The sequence below is a fragment of the Leucopleurus acutus genome (genome assembly GCF_964270905.1).
Source record: "Leucopleurus acutus genome assembly, chromosome: 8".
Lineage (NCBI taxonomy): Eukaryota > Metazoa > Chordata > Mammalia > Artiodactyla > Delphinidae > Leucopleurus > Leucopleurus acutus.
Window position 1 is genome coordinate 49,048,481 of NC_139151.1, and position 26,929 is coordinate 49,075,409.

General features: G+C 41.9%; 1 protein-coding gene and 1 pseudogene across 8 annotated transcripts in view; both read left to right on the forward strand.

Annotated features, from left to right (window-relative positions):
* DLG2 (discs large MAGUK scaffold protein 2) overlaps positions 1–26,929 on the forward strand; it is an 812,656-nt gene that overhangs the window by 468,896 nt on the left and 316,831 nt on the right. The window contains exon 12 of one of the 7 annotated variants that reach the window (XR_014326386.1): positions 15,876–16,006. The exons of the other annotated variants lie outside the window; for them this stretch is intronic. The gene's annotated coding sequence lies outside the window, so the exon portion shown is untranslated. The remainder of the gene's footprint in view (positions 1–15,875; positions 16,007–26,929) is intronic. 7 annotated transcript variants of the gene reach the window in all.
* On the forward strand, positions 3,507–4,073 carry LOC309964866 (L-lactate dehydrogenase A-like 6B; annotated as a pseudogene). The gene has a single exon. The product of its transcript is annotated as an L-lactate dehydrogenase A-like 6B (transcript).

A 26,929-nucleotide genomic window follows, 5' to 3' on the forward strand; every position in this document is an offset into this window, starting at 1 on the left:
GAACAGGATAGAAAGCCCAGAGATAAACCCACACACCTATGGTCAACTAATCTATGACAAAGGAGGCAACAATATACAATGGAGAAAAGACAGTCTCTTCAATAAATGGTGCTGGGAAAACTGGACAGCTACACGTAAAAGAATGAAATTAGAACACTCCCTAACATCATACACAAAAATAAACTCAAAATGGATTAGAGACCTAAATGTAAAACCAGACACTATAAAACTCTTAGAGGAAAACATAGGAAGAACACTCTTTGACATAAATCACAGCAAGATCTTTTTTGATCCACCTCCTAGAGTAATGGAAATAAAAACAAAAATCAACTAATGGGACCTAATGAAACTTCAAAGCTTTTGCACAGCAAAGGAAACCATAAACAAGATGAAAAGACAACGCAGAGAATGGGAGAAAATATTTGCAAATGAATCAACGGACAAAGGATTAATCCCCAAAATATATAAGCAGCTTATGCAGCTCAATATTAAAAAAATAAACAACCCAATCCAAAAATGGGCCGAAGACCTAAATAGACATTTCTCCAAAGAAGACATACAGATGGTCAAGAAGCACATGAAAAGCTGCTCAACATCACTAATTATTAGAGAAATACAAATCAAAACTACAGTGAGGTATCACCTCACACCTGTTAGAATGGGCATCATCAGAAAATCTACAAACAACAAATGCTGGAGAGGGTGTGGAGAAAAGGGAACCCTCTTGCACTGCTGGTGGGAATGTAATTCAGCCACTATGGAGAACAGTATGGAGGTTCCTTAAAAAACTAAAAATAGAATTACCATATGATCCAGCAATCCCACTACTGAGCATATACCCAGAGAAAACCATAATTCAAAAAGACACATGCACCCCAATGTTCATTGCAGCACTATGTACAATAGCCAGGTCATGGAAGCAACCTATATGCCCATCGACAGACGAATGGATAAAGAAGATGTGGTACACCGTGCACCGTGAAGAGTGGCCCCTTCTCTCCGCAACTAGAGAAAGCCCATGCACAGGAACGAACACCCAACACAGCCAAAAATAAATAAATAAATAAATGAGAATATGTGGTACATATATACAATGGAATATTACTCAGCCATAAAAAGGAATGAAATTGGGTCATTTGTAGAGACATGGATGGATCTAGAGACTGTCATGCAGAGTGAAGTAAGTCAGAAAGAGAAAAACAAATGTCATATATTTATGCATACATGTGGAACCTAGAAAAAATGGTACAGATGAACCGGTTTGCAGGACAGAAATTGAGACACAGATGTAGAGAACAAACATATGGACACCTAGGGGGGAAGTGGCAGGGGGGTGAGGGTGGTGGAGTGATGAATCGGGCGATTGGGATTGACATGTATACCCTGCTGTGCATAAAATGGATTACTAATAAGAACCTGCTGTATAAAAAATAAATAATATAAAATTCAAAACAAAATCAAAAAATAGCAGGTTAAAAAAAAAGAAATTGAAGGCATGCACTCATGCTTTTTCAGTCTGTTGGTTATAATTTAATCACCAGAAAAAAGTTAAAATTCCTTAATACAGCTTTTTTTACCTTGTCCGGCCTCATCTCTAAAGCTCCCTTCTTCCCATTATCTACCTACATTTAATCCGTCAAACACTCTCCCCTCCCCAGCCCCTTCTCCTGAATAAGTCTCTTCTATTCATCCTTTAGATCTCAGGCCACTTGTTACACTCTCTAAACACCCTCTTTCATGAATCCCACCCCACCCTCTCAACACACACAGAGATGCCCCCAGGTTAGGTACCCCTTTTAATAGACTCATATACCCAGTACTTTCCCTATCACATCATTCACCACACTAATTTGTACCGACATATTTAATACTCCATTTTCTCACTAGATTGTAAGCCAGGACAACGTCTATCTTGTTTGCCTGACACATAATAGATATCCTACAAATATTTAATGAATGAATAAATAAAGTTAATTATTTTAAGTCAGTAGATCCTAAGTGAAGACCTAGTAAAATAATACATGATACTGTATACCTATATTGTGCTGGGCAAGATGTTAGAAACTGTGCCTATAGGTTGACTCTTTAAGGATTACAACTGACAGGAATGTATGTAACCTAAAAGTATCTGAAGCATGTTTTACGACTGCCTGACATCTTAAAAAATAAAAATGTAAATATGAGTTATGTCTTCCATATAACAACCACTAGAGGGCAATGAAAGCCAACTTGGAACATCTTTAAATGGGGAAAAAAGAATAGTAAAAATGTTTTCCTTGTTAAAATCTAGATAGATGATCTTATGTTTGGGATAGTTAAAGGACCTGTGGGCTACAGTTTCTGTGATTATGGGTTTAGCAGTTATAATTACCTTTCTGGTGTGGTATTAAAACCTAGATTATCTGTGATAATAACATCACCTTACATTTTGTGCATTATCTCATTTGAACCTCCCACGACATTAGCAGGGAATATATTCTTTTCCCATTTTCCAATAAAAAAAAAAAAAAAAACTGAGGTTCAAGAGGTATTAATCTAATAAGTAGCCATAAAAAAACCAAACTACTGGCACAGACCCTATAAATACCTGTTGGCTGCTTAGTTTACCACACATACAAAATCCCTTACTAAGGAAGACAGTCTGGGAGAATACAGTTCCCAAAATTAATTGCACCAATTTAGAATGGAGACATATGGCAGCATCTCCTTAGCAAAAGATCTTGTGGTTTTAGGTGACCCCAAGGTAGCCATCTGATGATGATGTCAAAATATTTACCTGGAACCTATTTACAGAAATACGGTACTGGTGCCTAGAAAGGGGACAAGCTTCCGGCCTTCACACTGGTTAGACCCTTCCTAGGGTTATATGTTCCATTCTAGTTGCTGCATTTTTATAAAGGAATCAAGAAGCAACAGACTAGGATTAGTGTACAAGATATATTAGAGGGTGAAAGAGAAATTAGGATGTCCTGAAGAAGGTGAGATCAAGGGAGATGGGATTAGCTATAGTGATGCTTAAGCTTGTTGGCTCTGGAGTCAGAAAGTATGGGTTTGACTTGGTATCCACACTAAAAAATAGAAAATAAATAATTCCAGGGACCTGGGTTAGGTTTATTATGCATGTCAAATATGGAAGCCAACACGGGTTTGTAAAAGGGTCACTCCAGGATCCACATGCTAGAGAAGAAGCTCCTTGACTGCCTTAGTCTGAGCACATGCGGGAAGTCCTTTCTGGAGGCCTGGGCAAAGCCCCGGGGAGGCCCCTGCGTGATGGGTGTGACCTTGCTCAGTAACAAGATGAGGGGGGTGGTAAACCTTCAGAGGCTTCCTCCAATCTCTTCCTCCACCTCATGCATGAGCAGACATGAACTGGGCCCAGGGAGCCCCAAGGGTCAGCTGGAGAGCAGTGAGTGCGGGAGTTTTTCTTCACCTGGGGGTGGCTTAGTGTCCCCTGCAGGCGACAGGCATTCTGCTGGCCCTTCACCCCTGTCGCCCATGAATTTATGATGCATTTCACTTCCAAGAAGGTCATTCTTCACAATGAGGTCTCCACTACAGGAAGTGGATCAGTTGGCATGGCCCGTGCTATCACCATTTTTTAGAAGGCTTGAATGATGAACTTGCCTTTGTGGATGCTGATGAAGGCAAATTGAAGGGTGAGACACTAGATCTTGAACTTGGCAGTCCTTTTATGAAAATGCCAAATATTGTTTCCAGCAAAGATTATCTTGTCACTGCAATCTCCAATTTAGTGATTTTCACAGCAGATGCACACCAGGAAAAAGGAGAAATACACCTTAATTTAATCCACTGGAATGTAACTATCTTTAATGATTTCCCATATTATCCCATCCAGTCCCTGTGGCAAAATGATTATTGTTTCTAATCCAGTGGCTATCTTATGTAGCTTGGAAGTTGAATGAATTTCCCAAACTGTGTTATTGGAAGTGGCTATAATCTGGACACTCCCCGTTTCCCTCCCTTGATGGGCAGAAGCTTGATATCCACCCTGAAAGCTGTCATGGGTGGATCCTTGGAAGCTTGGAGACTCAAGTGTTTCTGTGTGGAGTTAACTTTGCTGATTGCTTTGAAGAATCTGAACCCAGATTTAGGAGCTGATAAAGATCATGTGCAGTGGAAAAATACCTGCAAAGAAGTGATAGCTAATGCCTGTGAGGCTACTGAAACGAAAGGCAATACAGGTGACGCTTGAACAACACAGGTTTAAACTTTTTTTTTTTAATTTTCTATGTCCTCTCTTCACCTACCATTCTTGACTCAAGCTATTGCAATGCATCTTCTATATTCACAACTCCAGTTAAACTGTTCTCATTAAGATCATTCGTGACTTTCTTAATCAATAAATCTAATGAATGTTTTTAGCCTCCAATTTTTTGTCTTCTCCCCTTAGAAGTAACTGACATTGTTGACTACACCCTCTTTAAAACAGTCACTTTTTTTTTTTTGGCTGCTTTGGGTCTTCATTGCTGCGCGCCCGCTTTCTCTAGTTGTGGCGAGCGGGAGTGACTCTTCGTTGTGGTGAGCAGGCTTCTCATTGCGGTGGCTTCTCTTGTTGCAGAGCACGAACTCTAAGCACATGGGCTTCAGTAGTTGTGGCACGTGGACTCAGTAGTTGTGGCCCACGGGCTCAGTAGTTGTGGCCCACGGGCTCAGTATTTGCAGCTCGCGGGCTCTAGAGCACAGGCTCAGTAGTTGTGGCGCATGGGCTTAGTTGCTCCATGGCATGTGGGATCTTCCTGGGCCAGGGATCAAACCCGTGTCCCCTGCATTGGCAGGCAGATTCTTAACCACTACGCCACCAGGGAAGCCCCCAGGTTTAAACTTTGCCAGTCTACTTATATGTGGATTTTTTTCTACAGTAAATACTACGGTACTACACTATCTACACAGGATTGGTTGAATTCCTGGATACAAAACCATGGACGCGGTGGAACCACATATATGGAGGGCCCGACTGTTGGTTGTAGGTGGATTTTAAACGTCACAGAGTGCTAGGGCCCCTAACTCCTCCCTCACCCCATGTTGTTCAAGGGTTAACTACTTCTTGGGCCACTGGCCTATCTGTAGCTGATTTAGCACAAGGTATTTTAACACAGAGTATTTTGAGACCCATCCAGTTTCTACCAATTGTGGACCTCTATGGAATAAATGAAGAAGTATTCCTCAGTGTTCCTTGTACCATGGGAGAGAATAGTATTATAGAACTTATAAAAGTAAAGGTGAACCCTGACAAGGAGGCCCATTTGAAAAAAAAAAAGTGCAGAAACACTTGGGAAATTCAGAAGGAGATCAAGCTTTCAAGTTTTTTTAACGCTACCATCCAGAAGTTCTTGAAGAAGAAATAGTAGGTATGGGACTGTATATGTTAAACCTACAAATAAACTTGCAACCCTAAAAGCTGGAAACAGGAAAGTGGGTAGAGTGACTCCCCCATTTATTTAGCCCTCCAACTCTTTTATTGAACATCCAGATATCGGATGATACTTATTTTTTTACAATCCTAAGTGATTTCATCAAAGGAGGTGTTTTCGGTACCTCTAATGCATCGGTACTTGTCTTCTATATATATATATATATATATATATATATATGTAGTTGCCATTTGGTTCGAAAGAATCTATGATGTAGGTGATTATTGTGTTATAGAAATTCTTATTCTAAGCTGGAAAAGAAGAAAAAATCTAATTCCTTTAAATACATACTAATTATTTTGTTCTGGCTGGCTTATACCTATGTTCATTTATATACTACTTAAAAAGTTATAACTACCTCTACAAGATAAAAAATAAAAGTACTGATATATACACAAAGGAAAAAAAGTGGATCTGGATTCTGACTCTGGACTTACAATTGTCAACTTGGGCAATTTACTTCTCTTTCTCAGTTTCCTCATCGACAAAATGGTGGCCGTGCCTACTTATAGAGCTGTTAGGGAAAAGAACCAAAATAATGCATGTATGTTTAGTGTCACATTTGGCACATGGAAGGATTTGATAAATGCTGGCTCCTTGTTGTTGTTGTGTTGTTAAAGCATTTGCAAGGCCTTTCTGTAGAAATGAATGTAGACTTATTTGTGTTGCCCCAGAAAATGTATCAGAACTCAAAGAGGCACTAGCTAAAAGCAAGAGTTTGTGAACTTAACAGGTTTGTTTTCAAATCCTGTTTCTACCACATAACACCTAAGTAATCTTGAACAAATCACTCAGTCTCATCGAGTCTCCACTTTCTCATGTTATGAAACATTTACTGCAGGTCTTCACTGTGCTAAGTAGGTGGGCAGAGTGATAGGGTGTCATTTCACTCCATTGTAGTTAGTCATAGTTAGTCAGCAGGAGGTCAGCTGACCACCCACAGGGCTTGGGAGAGAGTATCCCTGCAGAGGATATCCGATTGAGAGTATTTGTTTCTACTCTTGAAAATGTTGGAAATAAAATTGGTTCTCACATTCAAGTTGTCTTCATCTGGTGTGTCATAAGCTGGTCCTCAAGTGGTCATTCGTTCAAAACTATTTCCCTTGGAATAGCATTTGGCCTTTAAAGTTGACTAGATGCCTTTATTTCCCAAAGAGCAAACTGAAGGAAAAATGTTGGCTTTGGAATCTGAGAGATAGTTGAACCCTGCTTTACTGCTAACTGGGTCTGAGACCTTTGGACAATTACTTAGCCTCCCTGAACTAAATCTTCTCATCTACAAAATAGGGCAGATTCGTACATCAAAGAATTGTAATGGGGCTTAAATTGTGCCAGGGATAGAACACCCAGCATGCTGCCTGACACAGAGGGGGGTAGTAGGTGGTTCTGCCTTCTTTGACAGTGCCATCAGCAGTCCTAGTGTTCACAGCTCTGTGAGCCAGCCTTGAACACTGGCTTTCTGGTGATCAACACATCTCAGCCCAGTGACATTGCTCCGGCCAGGCGGAAGCTAACCTCTGGTCCATTTCCCACACTTCTGGTCCATGAACTCTCCCTGCTCACACGCTGTGTGTACCTAGGATTCTAGTGTCCTCATGCTCTTTCTGTCACCCCCTCAGTGAAAACCTACTTCTATTTCTTGAAAGAAATCAGATGCAGCAGTTCACATTGAAGTTGAATGTCAGGAAAACGGCAAAGTGTTATTGCAACTATATTGAGATTTTAATAGTATAACAAGCTTAAAGCTAGAGCAATGACTCTTACATGGTAGAATTAAAGGATTCCCAATACTCCCTATGAGGAAAGAATTTCAGAAACATGGTAGAGTCCTTCATAGCATGAGTACATTTTTACATTTCAAAGGTGTAGATCACAGCATAAGGCTGTGATCTCTCTGGTAGCAAATCCAAATCTTCTTTTTATTGATTCCAGTAGAGGGCACAGCCTCTGGCAAGTTATAGACATTCTATAAATGTAGACTAGATGGTCTTAAGGCCATGTCAGATGTATAAATATATTTCCTAGCCCACACATTGCTACTAGACACAAGCATAAACCATTTACAGAACACTTGGGAAGAGAGAATTAGAAGAAATAGAAGTACTTTTCTTTGCTTTAGTTTTGATGATAGAGGATGTAAATTCCCTTTACTTGCTAGGGAGAATTTCTTAGAAGAAGGAGGATTTGAATTGGGCTTCCCAAGGCCAGGGTGACAGGATCACCTGTGACTGTCGAGCAGACAGAGTACTCCCAGCCCAGCAGACAGCACAGATGGAAGTTCAAAAGGTACTAGTGCTGATGAAAGTACTGGAAGCACTTGTCTGAGTAGCTGCTCTTGGAAACCCGTACCCCAGCGTACATTTTCCTATCTTCATTTTAGTTCCCTTTGAACATTTTAAACAATTCTTCTCCCACATATCCTCTCAACACTTCTCCTACACACTCCCAATCCTCCGTCTCTCCCACATATGTAGCAAAAGAAAAAAAAAAGGATCTCTCTTTCTCTGTTATACTAATTTCCTCTAATTTTGCTTAGTAATGTATCACAGTCAGAACAAGTTTCAGCTCATTAGCTGACAATCTTAATGTTGTTCTCTTAAAATAGTCAAAGATTTGCTCTTTTCCTTAACATCCAACAACACATATGGATTTTCATGTCCCTTCCCCCAATGCCTGAGGCTGAAATTTTCACAAACTCAAAATTTGAACCTTCTAAAACTACTCTGGAAAAGAGAACCAAGCAGACTTATTCTACCATTTCTTCCTTAATCTAAAAAACAAATGACATGAATTTTAGTCATTAAATATTTTTAACCAGGAAATAACCCAATTTAAAAATTTTATGTGACATTCACATTAAAAAGTACAAAACTGAAATGTGCTTTTAATGGTATCAGTAGTGGTATTAGGTTGAACCATACTAAATTGCCATTTTTGTAGGTCATGTCAATACTGGCAGTTTTGTATGGTTCAGACTATGTGGATTCATATTTCTCTAGTACCCATAGAATCCTCACAGAGGTCTTGGTCCTACAACTCTTGAGTAGAGGTTACAGCCATAGATAATATTATGTAAAGAGTCTTCAGAAGGTTCAGACCAAAAAAGCTACCTCTGTTGGTTTATTCTTTAAAAGGATGTTAAACAAAGCAGGTATACTTTCCAAGTTTCCATATTAAAAGTAAGTTCCACCATCCACTGAGTAGGTTTTTATATGTATCATCTTATTCAACCAATATGATTCTACAACTCTTTTGTAGTAGATATTCCTATCATCACTTTGTAGATGTGAAAATGGAGTCTCAGAGCAGGTCACTTGCCCAGGATGACACAGTGGTAAGAAACAGTGCCAAAATTCCAAACCTAAATCTGCTGGACAAAACCCATACTCTTTCCCCTCTATTACACTGCCCCCATTGATATGGGAAGGAAGGAAGGAAGGAAGAGGGAGGGAGGGGGGAGAAAGGAAAACAATTCCTCAAAATGAAATACTGGGACTTCCCTGGTGGTCCAGTGGTAAAGAATCGCCTTACAACGCAGGGGATGCGGGTTCGATCTCTGGTCAGGGAGCTAAGATCCCACATGCCGCGGGGCAACTAAGTCTGCGTGCCACAACTACTGAGCTCGTGCACCTCAGCTAGAGCCTGTGTGCCGCAAACTACAGAGCCCACACACTCTGGAGCCCACGCACCACAACTACAGAGCCCACAGGCCTTGGAGCCCACGCGCCACAACTAGAGAGAAGCCTGTGCACCAAAACGAAGAGCCTGGGCGCCGCAACTAACACCCGACGCAGCCAAAAATAAAAATAAAATAAATAAACGATAAAGACAATTTAAGAAAAACACTCATGGTTTAAAAACAAATGAAATACCAATTATTATCAGCACTTAATAGTATAGATACATGTTGAGTTCTTTGCATGGAAACTTTAACTTTTGGGCTTCCCTGGTGGCGCAGTGGTTGGGAGTCTACCTGCCAATGCGGGGGACGCAGGTTCGTGCCCCGGTCCGGGAGGATCCCACATGCCGCGGAGCGGCTGGGCCCGTGAGCCATGGCCGCTGAGCTTGCGCGTCCGGAGCCTGTGCTCCGCAACGGGAGAGGCTGCAGCGGTGAGAGGCCCGCGTATCGCAAAAAACAAAACAAAACAAAAAAAACTTTAACTTTCTACAATTAGGCCTTTGAGATGAAATCCTATAAAGCAGGAAATCTTCTTATAGACCCTGAGCTCCTCAAGAACAGAGGTTGTATCTAAATAATCTTGGTATCTGTGGGACATGGGATGGGACCTGAAACGTACTAAGTCCCAAATAAGTGCTTCTAGAATGAATGTTTGAGTGAGTAAATAAATGAATGACTTTTACAATGCAGGGAGGCAGAATAGGTACATAGTTCTTTGCAGAATCAAACATCTTACTATATATGTATGTATATATATATATATATTTTTTTTTTTTAACCACATGATTGAGTCACAGAGTCATAACTCTGAATGGGACTTCATGGACTCCCTTGAACAGTATGTTTGTTCATTTGTTTGTTTAATAAATGAAGGAAGATGTTCCCTTTGAACATTTGAACAGTTGTAAATAAATGAAGCTACAGCCACATCCACTGAGTATTCTTGAAAATATACTATCCCTGGATTTTGCCACCTATCAGAACGTAAAAGCACTAATCTGAAATAGTGAATTATCCTAACCTATCTATATTTTGATACATAGGATATATATGTGAATATACATACATTATGTGATTATATATATATACACACATATAAATAAGTGCAGAACAATTTACTTTAAGGAAATATGAAAGTTAACTGGATTTGTTTTTGTGTTTTTTTGCACACAGCAATTAATAAAAATCAAGATTAGGCAGGAATTTCTAGGTGGCAGAAAGCCAAATACAAGCTTTTTGCTTTGCGAACCCCACCCATTTACTAATCCTAAAGTGGATTAGTGCTGCAGAAAGGAAGTTTACACGGCCAGACACCCACAAGCCAGCAGAAAACAAAAAGGTCACTTTTCATACATACAACAGATACTTCTACATGCATTATCCTGAAAGCACATTGTACAATTCCACATACTTTTTCTTAGTGATTTATGCTTTTATGCACATTTATTTTGTCTCCTATTCATCAAAAAAGAAAAAACCACACCTTTTTCCTAGTTTACCTGACTTTCTCATTATACCTGACTTTGAGGACAAGCAATATTTAGAACAGATACATTCCCTGCAAATGGGTGGTGTGCAAGCGTAATCTAATCTAATTTTCATAGTTTTCGATCCGTCATTTCACATGTCTCCAGTGTGACTTTTCCCCAAGTACTTTTCAACCCTGTATTTTGTATCTGAGGTTCATACTAAAATTATATCGACGCAGTGATGTTTTCATGCTTGTTGACAAAGGATGGGTAAGAAATGAAGGTTACCATGGAGGTGATGTAAACCTTGAGCTATGCACATGCTCAAAAGCTCAAAGTTGGGTTTCCCTGGTGGCGCAGTGGTTGAGAGTCCGCCTGCCGATGCAGGGGACACGGGTTCGTGCCCCGGTCCGGGAGAATCCCGCGTGCTGCGGAGCGGCTGGGCCCGTGAGCCATGGCCGCTGAGCCTGCGCGTCCGGAGCCTGTGCTCCGCAACGGGAGAGGCCGCAACGGTGAGAGGCCCGCGTACCGCAAAAAAAAAAAAAAAGCTCAAAGTTAAGCTGTTGACTGGCTGGTACCACGTAAGGAACAAGGGGCAAATGAGGAGGCAAACTTGGAATCTAGAACATTCAGCTTGTAACAACAATTTTAAGAAGGAGTGTGAGCATTCAATCAGTTCCTTGATATATAGCAGGGCTCTACACTAAACAAGAACAAATAGGTTTTAAAAAAAATATTTTACAGCAGCTCCATGGCCCTATAAATCCTAGGGAGCTTCCCCAGAAGCCCAATGTAGAAAAACCCTAACTTAAGCTTTGTCTTTGACTTAAGAGTCACAGAGCATTAAACATAAACAAGACAGCCTGAGATGGCCTTTCAAAATGGGAGCAAAGAATTTTATTTCAGTTAAAGAGCAAGTTCCTCTGGCTCGCCTGCATTTGACAGCTAACTCAATGTTTCAGTTTATTAATGTTGGAATGAGAAAAAAAAATTTTAATAGCCTAATTATAGGCTCTTGAAGCAAGTCAGTTTGGACTTCAAAGGGGCAACCAATTCCAGCAACTCTGCATTAGGTGGTAGACACAATAAGTTGTAGGCTGTCCTCCCAAAGGAGCAGGAGAAATCAACCAGAGAAGCAAGCGAAAGAAGGATGTAGTAACAAAGCAGATCAGTCAGGGGGAGGGGGTAGGAGAAAGGCGAGAGGGATCAGCAGCAGGAGGGACTAGAGACAGCCACCGAGGAAAGGTGAGGAGGCGGGAAGCAAAGGGAACGTAGTCACAGATGCAGCTGCAGAGCTGGAGAGGATCACGGAGGTGAGACCCTGATGGGGGAGGAAGGAAAAGGAAGAGGGGGGAGAGCGAGAAACGGAGAATCAAGGGATTCCACCTCTGCTGGGCAGTGGATGTGGTAACATTTCCAGGTGGCTAGGTATTTGGCCAAAGAGAAAACTGCAGTAGAAAACTGCATGCAATACTAAATGGTGAAGGAAAAAGATAGAGGAAGGAGACTTTAAAGCATCTGGAATTACATGTCTGGGTTCTGCGGAACTCCCAGTGCCAAGAACAGCAAAGGCTAGTTTTGTACATGTTACTCGGATGCTGGCAACTCCTAGGGCAGGGGATGGAGTTTGAGAGTTCGGGTCTCAGACAGCTCCATTGCTGCTTCCCCTTCCCCCACCTCCCACACCCCTTACGGAGTTAATGCTGGTCGTCCTCTCAAGCTGTGGCTGAGCCTGCAGCGGGCAGCCTGCAGCCAGCCTTTCATGGTACCAGCCCAAATGTAGAGTACAGTTCAAGGAGTGAGCTGGGTGGGGAGGTGCTCAACTTGGCCGCAGGAACATAAAAGGCTCTGACATTGATTGAGATGCTGGGGGGGCAGTGGGAGGAGTCAAGCGCTCCTTAATGCCCAAAGTGGGGGAGCTGCTAAGGGGGGCTGGCCCCTGCACTGACCCATGGGAGATGAAGGAGCGACCCCTAGAAAGCAGGCCTGTGACAACATGCCTAGAGGGGGCGGTTTAAGGAGATGGAAAGGCAAAGTGGCCCACAGGTACTTGCCGGAGCTGGGGCGGCTGTTAGAAGGCATCCTTTTGTGGTACGTGGTGTAGGGGATGGCAGGGAGGGCGGGGGAGGCATCCACTGAGCAGTGCTCTGGCATGGGTGCCTTGTCAGAGAGTGTCGCCTGCAGCCTGAGGCTAGAGGCAGCCAGTATGTATTACAGGAGGAGAAGGCAGCTCAAGTGTAGGGGAGAAAGCATGCAGTTAGTATATCACAGACTGGAGCTCTTATCCCAGCTCTGCTGGCTTGGAAGCTTTTAACCTCTCTGTGCCTCAGTTTCCTCCTGTAAAAGTTAAGCTCAGCAAAGTTCTTGGGAGAATTTGCAATAACAAGCCCAGGACAGTACCCAGTACCCTCCTGCTCAATATTCCAGTACTAGTATTATCTTTATTAGTAAGCTCCTTCCACATTTAAATTTCTGGTCACAGTTTAAGGAAAGCCGATTTCACTGGATTTCTTCCCTCTTTAGTCCCTCCCTCTTTTCTGTCTCATCTCCTGATTCTTTCTCCCTCCTTCCCATTATTTACTGAGCATTTACATTGTGCTAGGAGCTGCACCATGGCGGTGAAACCTGATTTCTTGGTGATTTTTCTCTAACTATGGGAGTGTGGCTTTTCGGCTCTGTTCACATCCAGAGCTCTGGCAACTAACCATGGAAACTTAGACTTTGCTGGGGAGTTGTTTTCTGTAGGGAGCTGGGTTCTGTGCGCTAAATTGGGAGGGTTGGAAGGAGGGAATTGGTTAGTAATTAGAAAAGATTTAAATGACTGAAAATACCTCCCTGACTGTGTAAATGGAAAATTTTCTGATGCTTACAATATTCACTTGGGATTGATGGTAAAAGACTGCACACAGCCTTGGCTAATTTATGAAGCCCTGATATATGCTTAAAGGAACAAAGGAAGTGAGGAAGGAGAGGTAATTACAGAAGCCGCCAGTCTTCCTCACTCCTTTGATTTTATGCAGTTTGTCTTTTCAGAAGAGTTTTGAACTGATTCTGTTGCTTCTTCCAGTTCTCCAAATGACCAGAAAGAAACTTTTTAAGAAAATCACTGACTCAGAGTTAAGGCTATATTTTGTGTGGTCCAGCTACCACTTCCCAAAAGAGGGCACATTCAAGATGGCAGCTCCAGCATAGAAAAACCCCACCCTACAAGGAAAGCTGATTGCCTCCTTGTCAGGGTCCTGTGTATCTCCTCTACTCATTCTCATCTCATCACTTTCTTTTCTAGTTTGTCTTCTTTCCATTATTAGCCACTGGAATTGGCCACCAATTTTTTGGTAAGCTGGTTAATAATGCTTTTTTTAGAGGAATAGGACTCTCAAGTCCTCTTCAGAGAAAAGGAAGAAATTCATCAGGCACATGTAATTGCAATCACCTTCCATAATAGTTTGTGAGGAAGGGAATTTGTGCCACATCCTAGGAATACATGTGGACTAAAACAATGGCTGGAACTGCCCTCATGAGGCTTAGAGTCTAGTTGGTGACATTTATTCATAAAAAGGTAATTTAAATGGAAAAAGAAAGCAAATTATACAATACAGTGTCAGTTGATTTATTTTTAAAAATAATAACTATATTTGGAGATAAATATACGTGCTTGTGTACTTATATACAGTCAACCCTTGAACAACATGGATTTGGACTACACAGGTCCACTTATACACAGATTTTTTTCCAATAAATACAGTATATTCCATCATTTGGATGTGCCAGCTACTATTCTAGACATCAGGAATATAGCTGGGGATATTATTTATATATGTGTGGAAAAAAATGTGTAGAAGTCATATATTTAATTTATTATCAGTGGTTACCTAAAAGTTAGAGTAGAAAGGAGATACTTATTTGTTTTTCTTCTGTGTTGTTTTAATTATTTGAAATGAGCCTGAGTTATTTCTATGCCTTAAAAAATAATAATAAAACATTAAAGGACGATGAAAATTAAAACAACACACAAGAGTAAGTAAATTGAATTATCTCCTTCTTTTTATTTAGATAATCTTTCTACTGGTAATCATTAGATTACCAGCTAATGATTCTAGAAAAAACAGAGAATTAGAAAATTACCATTTTCCAACCCTCAATAAAATAATTGTTTCAGGCAAGCATAGTCAGTAGATGCTAAAAAAAAAAATTGAGATGAAAGTTTATTGGAAAAAGGATATTCACGTGGTTTCAAAAATCACCCCACAGATTTGTGTTTACAAAGGTGCCTTTAGAATGGAGAGATCTGGTGGTCCTTAACCAAGGGGCCAAACTTTGTATCACCAATAGTGAGACAATCTCACATTTTGTCCTCGGAATGTGATACAGTGAGAAGTAGACAATATTACTCACAAGATTTTGTGACAAAATATTTGACCTGATTCAGATCAGGAAGAAACAATTAGATAAATCTAGAATGTGAAACAGTCTATAAGCATCTGGCCTGAACTCAAAAAAAAAAAAGGAAGGAAAGAAGGAAGCGAGGGAGGAAGGGAGGAAGGGAAGGAAGGGAGAAAGGAAAGGAGAAAAAAGGAAGAAAGAGAGGGAGGGAAGAAGAGGGAGAGAAAAAGAGAGAGAAGAAAAAGAGACAGAGAAAGGAAGGAAGGAAGGAAGAAAGAAAACCTTGCTTTGATCTTCAGTTGAAGAGAAAAAAACTATAGAAGACATTTTGAGGACAGTTAAGGAAATTTGAATAGGTACAGTATATTGGATCATATAGAATTATCATTAGCTTTCTTAGGTGTAACAATGGTAATGTGGTTATATAGCAAATATCTTTACATTGAGGAGTTGTTTTGCTGTATGTTAGGTTGGAAGTGGCCTGATGTCTGCCACATGTTTCAAATGGCTCAGAAAAAAAGGTGTGTGTGTTTATGTGTGTGTCTCTTCTCTCTCCTGAGCCAGATAGACAGATATCAATCGAGAGAGACAGAGAGGTAGGCAGAGAAAGAGAGAGAGAAGGAGGGAGAGAGAGTAAACATACCAAAATATTAGCAACTGTTAAATCTTGATGAAAATATGGAGTTTCATTGTTCTGTTCTTTCAATTTTTCTGTAGTTTGAATTTTTCAAAACAAATAGTCGGGAGGGAGTTTGCTGCAATAGTCTAGATCAAGACTTAGGGCTAAGGTAGTAAATTAGAAAAGAAAGAACAAAAGTAAAAGATATTTTGAAGGGAAAATAGATTAATAAATATCATTTCTCAGTGAAAGTGGTAAATACAGTTCAATTTTCAATATTTTTGTCTGTGCAGATCTCCTCCTTTTGATTTGGCTGGTGAAACAATTGGAAAGAAGATTTAAGAGCCCTTGACACAGTTTGCTTGAACTCAGAAAATCTGTTTCTGGGAGGTTTTAGACAGTGACATGATGAACTTATTTTTAGGTGAGGAATAAGTAAGATAAACGCTAAGATGTAATTATGGACAACAGTCAGATGCCAAGATACACATAAGCCAAAACACAAAAGAATATCATTATCCTGAGGAGCCATAGTGAAACAAACATCAGAGGAGTCCTGCCTGCAGCAGCCAGAATTTGAGTTTTGTGTTAATGGATTTTGACCAAGATAATTCCATTAGCACCTTATTCCTACTCAAGCCTTTCAGATGCTTTAGAAATGTACCATTTGACAGGGGTGTCTCTGGAGACAGTTTTTTCCTTCCTTTAAAACTGATTTTAGTGCTTATTAATGAGGTCGACAGAGCGGGGGCGGGGGGGGGGGAGGAGACCAAGAACCCCTTTCACATACCCTATAATCTCATTAAGGTTCATTTGGAATTAGCATATTTATGTGAAAAATGGTGTTGATCCAGTATTTCTTATTGCAGGTGCTATTGCATGTTTGGAAGGACAGTTTTTCACTGTGTATGACTGTGCCAGAGTTTGCAGGACTTAACACGCCTGAGCCTTGCATGATTAACACCAAAGCTGATCCCAAACTCTGACTTTTTAAGAACAAAAAATACCTCACTTTTCCCCACATTTCCATACCCAGTTGAGAATTTCTGGTAGATTCTAGGTCACTGAGGGCAGAAGCATTGCTTTTTCCCCCAATGCATCCCCAAAACTTAGTACAATGAAGACACTCAGTAAATACCGAATGGATTTATATAATGTTTGAAAATTTGATTATTCAAATTTATTCGGTTTTCCTATAAACATTACTATATTTTTAATCTTCCTTAGTAGCTCTTTTTGTTTTTTATTGTCGAAGTAACACAAACCTCAAATTCAATAGTTAAAACTTCTTCAATAACTTTAAAACTGTTCTTACAATATGTGTTCACTTAAAAATTATTCAGATTCTACCTTAAAAAACTAAAAATAGAACTACCACATGACCCAGCAATCCCACTACTGGGCATATACCCTGAGAAAACCATAATTCAAAAAGATACATGTGGGGCTTCCCTGGTGGCGCAGTGGTTGAGAGTCCACCTGCCGATGCAGGGGACACGGGTTCATGCCCCGGTCCAGGAAGATGCCGCGGAGTGGCTAGGCCCATGAGCCATGGCCGCTGAGCCTGCACGTCTGGAGCTGGAGCCTGTGCTCCGCAACGGGAAAGGCCACAACAGTGAGAGGCCTGCGTACCGCAAAAAAAAAAAAAAAAAAGATACATACACCCCAATGTTCACTGCAGCACTGTTTACAATAGCCAGGACATGGAAGCAGCCTTAATGTCCATCGGCAGATGAATGGAGAAAGATGTGGTACATATATACAATGGAATATTACTCAGCCATAAAAAGGAATGAAATTTGGTCATTTGTAGAGATGTGGATGGACCTCGAGTCTGTCATACAGAGTGTAGTCAGAAAGAGAAAAACAAATATCGTATATTAATGCATACATGTGGAATCTAGAAAATGGTACAGATAAACCTATTTGCAGGGCAGGAATACAGACGCAGACATAAAGAACGGATGTGTGGACTCGGAGTGGGGGAAGGGAGGGTGGGGTGAACTGGGAGACTGGGACTGACATATATACACTACCATGTGTAAAACAGATAGCTAGTGGGAACTTTCTGTATAGCACAAGGAGCTCAGCTTGGTGCTCTATGGTGACCTAGATGGGTGGGATGGATTGGGGGAGGTCCAAGAGGGAGGGGACATGTGTATACATACAGCTGATTCACTTCACTCTACAGCAGAAACTAACACAGCATTGTAAAGCAACTATATCCCAATAAAGAAAAAAAAGAGACCCAGAAAACTAAGTTTTTTTTAAATAATTGAATACTTGCAATCAGTGCACTGATTTCAAAGGGGAGGATATGCTGAGCAAACTATTACCACCATTCATCAGAGAAAGACCTCAGCTTCAAATCTGACCCCAACCTAAGGGAATCTGTCAGTCTGGAATCACACACACATCTATCTCAGAACAGAGAGCTTAGAGCGTGAGGTGAGAAGCAGATCTTGAGGGCAAGAATTTAGCCTCGTGCCCCAGAGTTTGACCCTTTGCCTGAGCACTTTTGGCACTTGTGTGATGTGGAGGTGAGTGATTCTTCAGCAACAATGTTTTCAAGGGCATTGAGACAGGGGGTGCGGGCTTCAAAGACACCTCCAGCGTGATACCTACAGCCCAACACGGTTCTGAGACACTAGTATCGACAGAGACCTGTGCATAAAGTGCAGTATGGTGGACAGAGCCCTGGAATGAAGAGAACGGGTCAGTAGGAAGTAGGCTTCCAGCCTATCTTTAACATCCTGTTTTAATTTCTTATAGAACGTAGGCCCACCTGCTATTTTCCTCGTTTATCATCTGACCCACTCTAAGAAGAGCTTCCTGTGAGTAGGGACTTTGTCTCTTTTACATCCATACCTCTAATACCTGCAGCACTACATAGATACCTAATGATGCTTCTTGAATTACTAAATGATTATAACTATTAGAACACGTCGATTTTTATTTAAATCATTAAAATTTATTTGACAACCATTTATTACATGATTATTATAAGCCAGGTTATAATCAGAATCCTTTTCAGAAGGAATTTGTGAGTGAGAATGGATGATTAAACTGGACTCACTGAATCAGAATCTTTGAGAGTGAGACCCAAGAATTTTTATTTTAAAAAAAGCTGTGTACACCTAGAGGGGTGGGATAGGGAGGGTGGGAGGGAGACACAAGAGGGAGGAGATATGGGGATATATGTGTATATATATATATATATATATATGTATAGCTGATTCACTTTGTTATACAGCAGAAACTAACACACCATTGTAAAGCAATTATACTCCAATAAAGATATTTTAAAAAAAAGCTGTCCAGTGACAGATGATCAGTCAGATGTGGGCGCCTCTCATGGAAATGCAGCTCATAGTAGTCAGCAAAGAGCTCTCTGAGGAACTGCGCTTTAAGCTGAGAATTGTGAAAATGAGGGATCAAATGTGAGAAGAGCTAGGGAAAAGCACCACAGTCAGAAAGACAGCGGATACACAAGGGCCCAAAGGCTGGAGGGAGCTGGCTTTAAGTGAAGTAGAATGAAGGTCCTTGTGCCTGTAGGGCAGAGAAGGCGGCAAAGAGTGGAATGAGATGGAATCAGAAGGATGGGTGGAAGCCATGGCTAGGCGTTTGGATTTTACCCAAAGTACAGCAAGAAGCCAATGGAAAAAAATTAGCAGGAGAGAGCCATGATCTAAAATACCTTTTGAAAAGATCATTTTGTCTGTTGGGTTGAAAATGGGTAGAGAAGAATGGGGGAGCCAGAGTGAGAGCAGGGAGTCCAATCAAGAGACTATTGCAGTATCCCCAGGAGAAATGGTGGCTTGGCCAGGGGGATAGGGGTGGAGTTAGAGAAAAGTGAGTGAAATTGAAATACTGCTTGGAGCTAGAAACAGACATGCTGATGGACTATATGCAGGAGGTGGGAGGGAAAGAGAATTAAGGTTGGTTGGCACATAGGTTCTTGGTTGAGTGGTTTGATTGCTGGATGGTGGTATTACTATTTACTGAAAGTGGAAAAACTCCCCAGAAACAGGTTTTGAGGAAAAAATTAAGAGTTTGATTTTGAGCCTGATGAGTTAGAAAAATCTTGGACATTCAACTGGAGATATCAGGTAAGCAAATAGATTTATAAGTCTAGGCTGAAGGGCAAAGCCAGAGCTGGAGATACTAATATCATATATAAGGTTTCAACTATTTTTGCTTACATATTCATATAAAGATAGTTACTTTGTTACTCAAAACACATGAATCCTAAAAGTTATTGTGTTTTGGCCTGTAGTAAGTTGGGTTTGGATGGCCAAATTACACCTTATCATTTTCAGTTAAAGACTCCCAAGATGATCCGTCCTCTACAAATGTCCTGGTAAACCAAAACATTTTTAAAGGTTTTTTTTTTTTAATAGATGCCTACTTTTGCATCAGCAAGCCAAATTTAAAAGGGATGTTAATTTTAACTGCTAAGACATGTAAATATCCAATATCAGTTTTTCATTTTGCCTCTGCTCCAGGAGGATTCTGGTCTTGAGCTTTTATGCAACAACTGTCAGAAATGTTTTCCCTCGAAACCAAGTACAACAGCCTCCAGGAGGAGAACGAGACTTAACTAGAAATTTCCACTTCAAATACAATGTATAGTTCATTCACTCTGGGACGTGCTGGAGGGTGTTTGAAAAGTTTAATGCTGAATGAATGTTTTTCTCAAGCTGTCAACAAAATACATATTAAGCATAGAATATATTTGTTTATTAATCACTAGAAGGGACCTCAGGTTTTTAGCGTGAGGCTCTCTTTCTAGATGAAGAAACTGAGTCCCGGTGAGGAAAAGGTACTTCCCAAAGTGAAACAAGCTAACAGCAGGATGGGATAAACACTCGGGTCTTTAACTCCTAGGACTGTGCTTTCCAGAGTACCAGGCTCCCTCTTTCAATGTCTATAATCTTAGCACTTCTCCTTGGCCTGCTGAGTCTTTATTGATATAATTTTACACTAGTCCAGGTCAGCCTCTTACTTTGTGAGTGTCAGGGGAAGGGGTCAGTAATAGTTAATAATTATACATCCTTACTACATACCAGACACTGCCGTAAGTATTTTATATGTATTAACTAATCTATCCTATACCAACTCTGTGAAGTGGGTACTGTTTTTTTGCGGTACGCGGGCCTCTCACTGTTGCGGCCTCTCCCGTTGTGGAGCACAGGCTCCGGACGCGCAGGCTCAGCGGCCATGGCTCACGGGCCCAGCCGCTCCGCGGCATGTGGGATCTTCCCAGACCAGGGCACGAACCCGTATCCCCTGCATTGGCAGGCGGACTCTCAACCACTGCGCCACCAGGGAAGCCCAAAGCGGGTACTCTTATTAGCCATATTTTGTACAGCAAGCCTCTTCTATATCTGGGTCTAGTCAGATCAGGGTACTGACCTTAGAAATACCAAGAATAAAATGATTATTAAAATTAACTATTTCTCGGGACTTCCCCGGTGGTCCAGTGGTTAAGACTCCACACTGCCAGTGCAGGGCGCACGGTTCGGTCCCTGGTCAGGGAAAAAGGATCCCACATGCTGCACCACGTGGCCAAAAAAAAAAAAAAAAGAGAGCAAAATTAACTATTTCTCTAAGCTTCAGATAAATATTTCCCAACGGCCTGTAAAATTGCAGACACCCAATAGACACAGCAAACTCTACATATCCAAAACAAAATGCACTATCCTCGCGTCCAGACCCATTTTCCACCCTGTGTTCCCATTTTGATTAACAGTATCATCACCCCTCTAACCACCTTCTCATCTCCCATTTCTCATCCACTCAACACTATAAATACTATTTAAATTCTATTTGGTTCCCAGAAGTATTTGAGAAGAATAGCTGTATAGAACCTCCCTCTGTGTCCTCTCTCAAGTCTACACTTATTTCCCACCCTCCATTCCATTCTTATTTTTCTCATTCAGGCCTTTATCATCTACTATGTTTAATATTGCAATAGTCTCCCATCTTCTTATCCTATTTTTGATTACTTAGTTCTCCAACCCCAACTTTTCACTGTTGCCATACTTATCCTTCCCCAAACACAAATCAAACTGTTAAATTCCTTTGTAAAACCCTCCCCCGGCCACTTATTGACAAAACTTCTTAAACTCCAAGAGGCATTCTGCGGGCACCATTTTCCCCTTCTCTCTCTCATGCTCCATGCCAGCCACGCCAGCCTGCCCACGGGTCAAGATTGAATGGGATAGTTATAGTTTCCTTGCTTCCTTCACAAGTATGTGATAAAGATCACTTAATACATGTAAATGCTTTTATTACATTTGTTTGTTTATATCTCACCTTGTTCAGTTAAAAAAAAAGCGAGGTGAGAAAACAGTTTACTAACTGTAAAATACTTTGAGATGTTATTTTTAAGCCATGGAAATCATTGAATTTTGAACTACCAGGGACCCTAGAAATGGTGGGGTCCAGCACCTTCTATTTTCTTCAGCGGCTCATTAGCTGGCCTGAGTTAAGTTAGTGACAGAGTTAGCAACAGAACCCAAATTTCCATCTCACTATATCGCATCACTTCAGGAAATTAAAAAATAGATTTTTTTTTTCCCTCTTGAGAAAAGATGGAGCCTTCTACATTGATTTAATTCACTGGTAATATATCTGGTCACTTTACTATCCCTGTTCTCTCTAAATAAAGTGGAAATTGTTTGGATTCTGCACCAGTTTCTTCCCAGCTGCCCCCTGCTACATACCAGCAAGACCCCCAACCGTGAAGTAATTTGCTTGAAACAGTCCCCAGTGTTCTGCACCTGACTAATTTTAATTGAAATCCGGTGCCAATTATCTAGCCCTTTCCCACTGGGTCAGCCCTTTGTATATTTCTCACAATTAACAATTCAGTTAAATGTGTAGTTCTTAGCTACTCTTATCCCAAGACAGTCTTATACCAAGTCTATCCTTTGGTTTTATTATTGCTGATAAAAGCCATTTGGAAGTCCTCATTTAATAGATAATGGATATGTACCTACCCAACGTGCCAGGTGTGTTGAGTACTTTATTTGCATTACCTTAATCATCCTTACAGCAACCCAGCAAAATAAGGGTTACTATCTTAGTTGCATAATGAGGAGACTGAAGCTCAAAGGGGTTAAGTAATTTACCCAAGGTCATAGAGTTGATAAATCATGGCGCCAAAATTTGAATTGTGGCCTTCTCAAGTCTAAACCCAGTGTTCGTCCCGTGACAGTTTTCAGAGCAGGTGGATGACATGAGCTGGGATGGAAAACTTCAGCAACCATGAGCAGTGTGCTGCCTTCTGAGAACCATCTCCAAAGGGATCGATTCAACTTGGGAGGCTGTTAGTGAGGCTGGCAATAGCACATGCATCTTGCATATTATTTGTATTCTCTCTAGCTGTACGCACTCCTGGGGTACAGGAGTGATGGTGAAACAATATTCCTCAATTCAAAGCTGAGGAATGGCTCCCCATTTCAGTGAAGATAAACCGTAAATTCACTTAATACGTCATGGTTAGGAATGCTGACCCTTAAACCAGATTGTCTGGGTTTAATTCCTGGCTTTGCCATATATTAGCAGTGGAACCTTGGACAAGTATTGAATCTGCCTTTGCCCCAGTGTTCTCTATAAAATGGGCATGTATGTGTTCTTACCTCATAGAGCTGTTGTGAGGGTTAAGGAAATTGATATGATTGGTATGTAGGAAATGCTTAGAACAGTGCCTGCCACAGAGTAAATATGTACATGTGAGTTACCACCACTACCATCATCTTCATCATCATCACCATCATCACCTTCATTTCTCCTGCCTCACCTCTCATCTCTTTCCCACTCTCTTCTCCCCTTTCTGCCTTTTAGTAACAACTACTTTCTTTTCTTCATGTGTGCCAGACTCCCTCTCACCTCCAGACCTTCATATCTGCCTCCCTCTCTGCCTGGAATACTCTTGCTACTCCTCTTGCCCACAGCCCTGCGTGGACACCCCGCAACCATCCTCACCTGGATGACTCATTCAGATGTCATTTCTGATGTCACTTCCTCCAGAAAACCTTCTGATACCGCCTCATACCTAGTATGGGCCCTGCCTTTGGGTCTCAGAGCACTCTGACCTTATCCTGTCATAGCACTTAACCACGAGGTGCTTAATTGTGTGTTTACCATTCAGTGTCCACTGAATGGTAAACTGCTTGACAATGGCTATGTGTCACTCTAGTTCACTCCTTCCCTTAAGTTGGAAAAGGAAATGACAAAAATGGATATTTTAAAGAAATGGATTTTTTTTTGTCAGCACTGCATTTAGCTCTAGATACTACACCAGGTGCGCCTTAAAGAATAATTGTGTAAGAGAGCTTCCAATTTGCCGTAACTGACCTCACATGCACTCATCTGAGTCTCTGATGAGGCATTAAATAATAACAAGATGCTAGAAATAACGCTCATAAGAGCCATCCCAAAATGAAACAGACTAGAAAAAGAGAGAGTTCCGTGTCACTGGAGGTATGCAAGTAGAAACAAATGGTCACTTGGGGGGAATGATAGGGAGGGAAAGGGAAGGGAATGAGGTCGTTTAACCTAGAAAAGGGAAAACCATCTTCAAATGTTAGATAGAGGACCATAGAAAAGAAGCAGTCCTAGAAAAGAAAAAATATTCTGTCAGCCCTCAGAGGGCAAAACTAGAACCAGGAAGTGGAAAGTACCAGGAAGATTATTTAGATTCTACACAAAGAACTTTTTTTTTGATCACTAGAGCTGACCCCAAGTGGATTTTCCTGAAAGACAGTGAGTTCTTCATCAGGTGAAGCCAATGTCAAATCAGCTTGGATGACCATTTGCCTGGGATAATGTAGTGAGATTATTCACTCACTCACTCACTTATTCGGTCACTCGCCTCTTCAGTTACCAGGCACTATGCTAGAGACTCAAGCTCCAATAAAACAAGCTCCTATCTTTAGGAGCTCACAAGTAAGCACATTCCACAAGTCCTCTAGAGGAGAGCGGCCAAGGGGATGGAGTAGAAAAGCCCCCAAGCTCACCTCCTTTCATGAGCACACCAAAGTCACAGCTATCTGCAGAAAAACCATCAGTGAAAAAGACTGAAACCTACCAGAAAAGACCTTCTACAGCTACAGATATGAAGAAACCACAACGAGACGGGTAGGAGCGCGGGGTGGGGGTAGGGGGGCGGAAACTGGTGATATAATCAAATCCTCTATCCCCCGGGGTAGGCAACCCAAAAGCTGGAGAATAATTATATTGCAGTTGTCCTTTCACAGGAGTGATAGTTCTGAGCCCCCCGTCAGGCTCCCCAGCCCAAGGGTCTGGCACCAGGAGGGTGAGCTCCCAGAGCATTTGGCTTTGAAGACCAGCGGGGCTTAATTGCAGGAGCCCCACAAGACTGGGGGAAATAGAGACTTCACTCTCAAAGGACGCACACAAAATCTCCCACGCGCCAGGAACAAGGGCAAAAGCAGTCATCTGATAGGAACTTGGGTCAGACCTACCTGCTGGTCTTGGAGAGTCTCCCGGAGAATCAGAAGGGCGACTGCCGGGGGCCCCGGGCAGCCATATTTGAGAGCGCATTCTCCGCAGCGTCAGCCGGCGCCAGGTGGGACCCTCCCACTACCTCGTTAGCCCAAGATCTGGCCCCGCCCAACAGCCTGCAGGTGTTGGTGCTGAGACGCCTCAGGCCAAACAACTTATCAGATAGGGGACACAGCCCCACCCATCAGCAGACAGGCTGCTAAAGACTCAAAGAGTCCACAGTTGCCTCTGGACGTGCCTCTAGACACAGCCCAGCCCACCAGAGAGTCAAGACCCAGTTCCAGCCAGCAGTGGACAGGCACCGGCCCCTCCTGCCAGGAAGCCTGCACAAGCCTCTAGACCCACCAGGGGGCAGACACCAGAAGCAGGAAAACCTCCACCTCACAACGCAGGCCAGATCCTACCTTGGGTCCAGCTGGGCCCTGGCCCTGCCCACTAGCAGGCCTACACAACCTTCCAGACACCTGGACCCCATACCCAACTGTGTCAGGAGCCAGCCCCCCTCAACCAATGATCTGAAACGAGTTTGGGGATCCCTGGGCCCTGCAGCCGGACTCCAGGAACCAGCTCTGCCTGCCAGCAGTCCAGCACTAACCCCAGGATCTGGCGTCACTTGTGGGTGGGCAACAGCCCCAGAGTCTTTAGGACCCTGACTCCACCACCAGTGAGGCAGCACTAGCCCCAAGGCCCCCTAAGTTTCTGCAACCAGCCACCTTGTGACCAGGCCCCACTAAACGGCAGCCAGCAGCGTACATACAAGGCAGGTCCTGGCAGCCAACCAGGCCTACCAGACCACCCACATAGCCTGCTGCAACAGAAGGACCCATGCAGCCTCCTTAGGGCTAGAGCATATAGCTCGGGTGACAAGAGGGGAGTGCACTGCTAGGATGCACAGGGTGCCTCCTACCGGGGGCCACTTCTCCAACCTACCACAGACGTAAAAATACCAACAGCAACTTAGACAAAATGAGGCAAGAGAGGACTATTCCAGACGAAAGGACAAGATAAAACCCCAGAAGAACTAAGTGAAGTGGAGATGGGCAATCAAGATGATCAAAGAACTCGGTAGGAAAGTGGATGCACAGAGCAAGAAGTTAGTTTTTAACAGAGTTAGAAAATACAGAGAACAACCAAAGAGAGATGAAGAATACAATAACTGAAATGAAAAATATACTAGAAGGAATCAATAGTAGACTAAATGATTCAGAAGAGTGGATCAGTGAGCTGGAAGGCAGAGTAGTCGAAATCATGGCCACTGAACAGAAAAAAAAAAAGAAAGAAAAAGGAATGAAAAGAAGTGAAGACAGTTGAAGAGACCTCTGGGACAACATTAAGTACACTAATATTCACATTATAGGGGTTCTGAAAGAAGAAGAAACAGAGAAAGTGCCTGAGAAAATATCTGAAGAGATAACAGCTGAAAACCTCCCTAACCTGGGGAAGGAAACAGTCACCCAAGTCCAGGAAGCACAGAATGTCCCATACAGGATTAATCCAAAGACGAACACACCAAGACACACTGTAATCAAAATGACAAATATTAAAGATAAAAGAGAGAATACTAAAAGCAACAAGGGAAAAGCAACAAATAACATACAAGGGAATCCCCATAAGGTTATCAGCTGATTTTTCAGCAAACTCTGCAGGTCAGAAGGGAGTGGCATGATATATTTAAAGTGATGAAAGGGAAAAACCTACAACCAAGAATACCCAGCAAGGCTCTATTCAGATTTGATGGAGAAATCAAAAGCTCTACAGACTGAATCTTTGAGGACTAGAAGTTTTTCAGGTGAGGAAGAGATGAAAAATTATG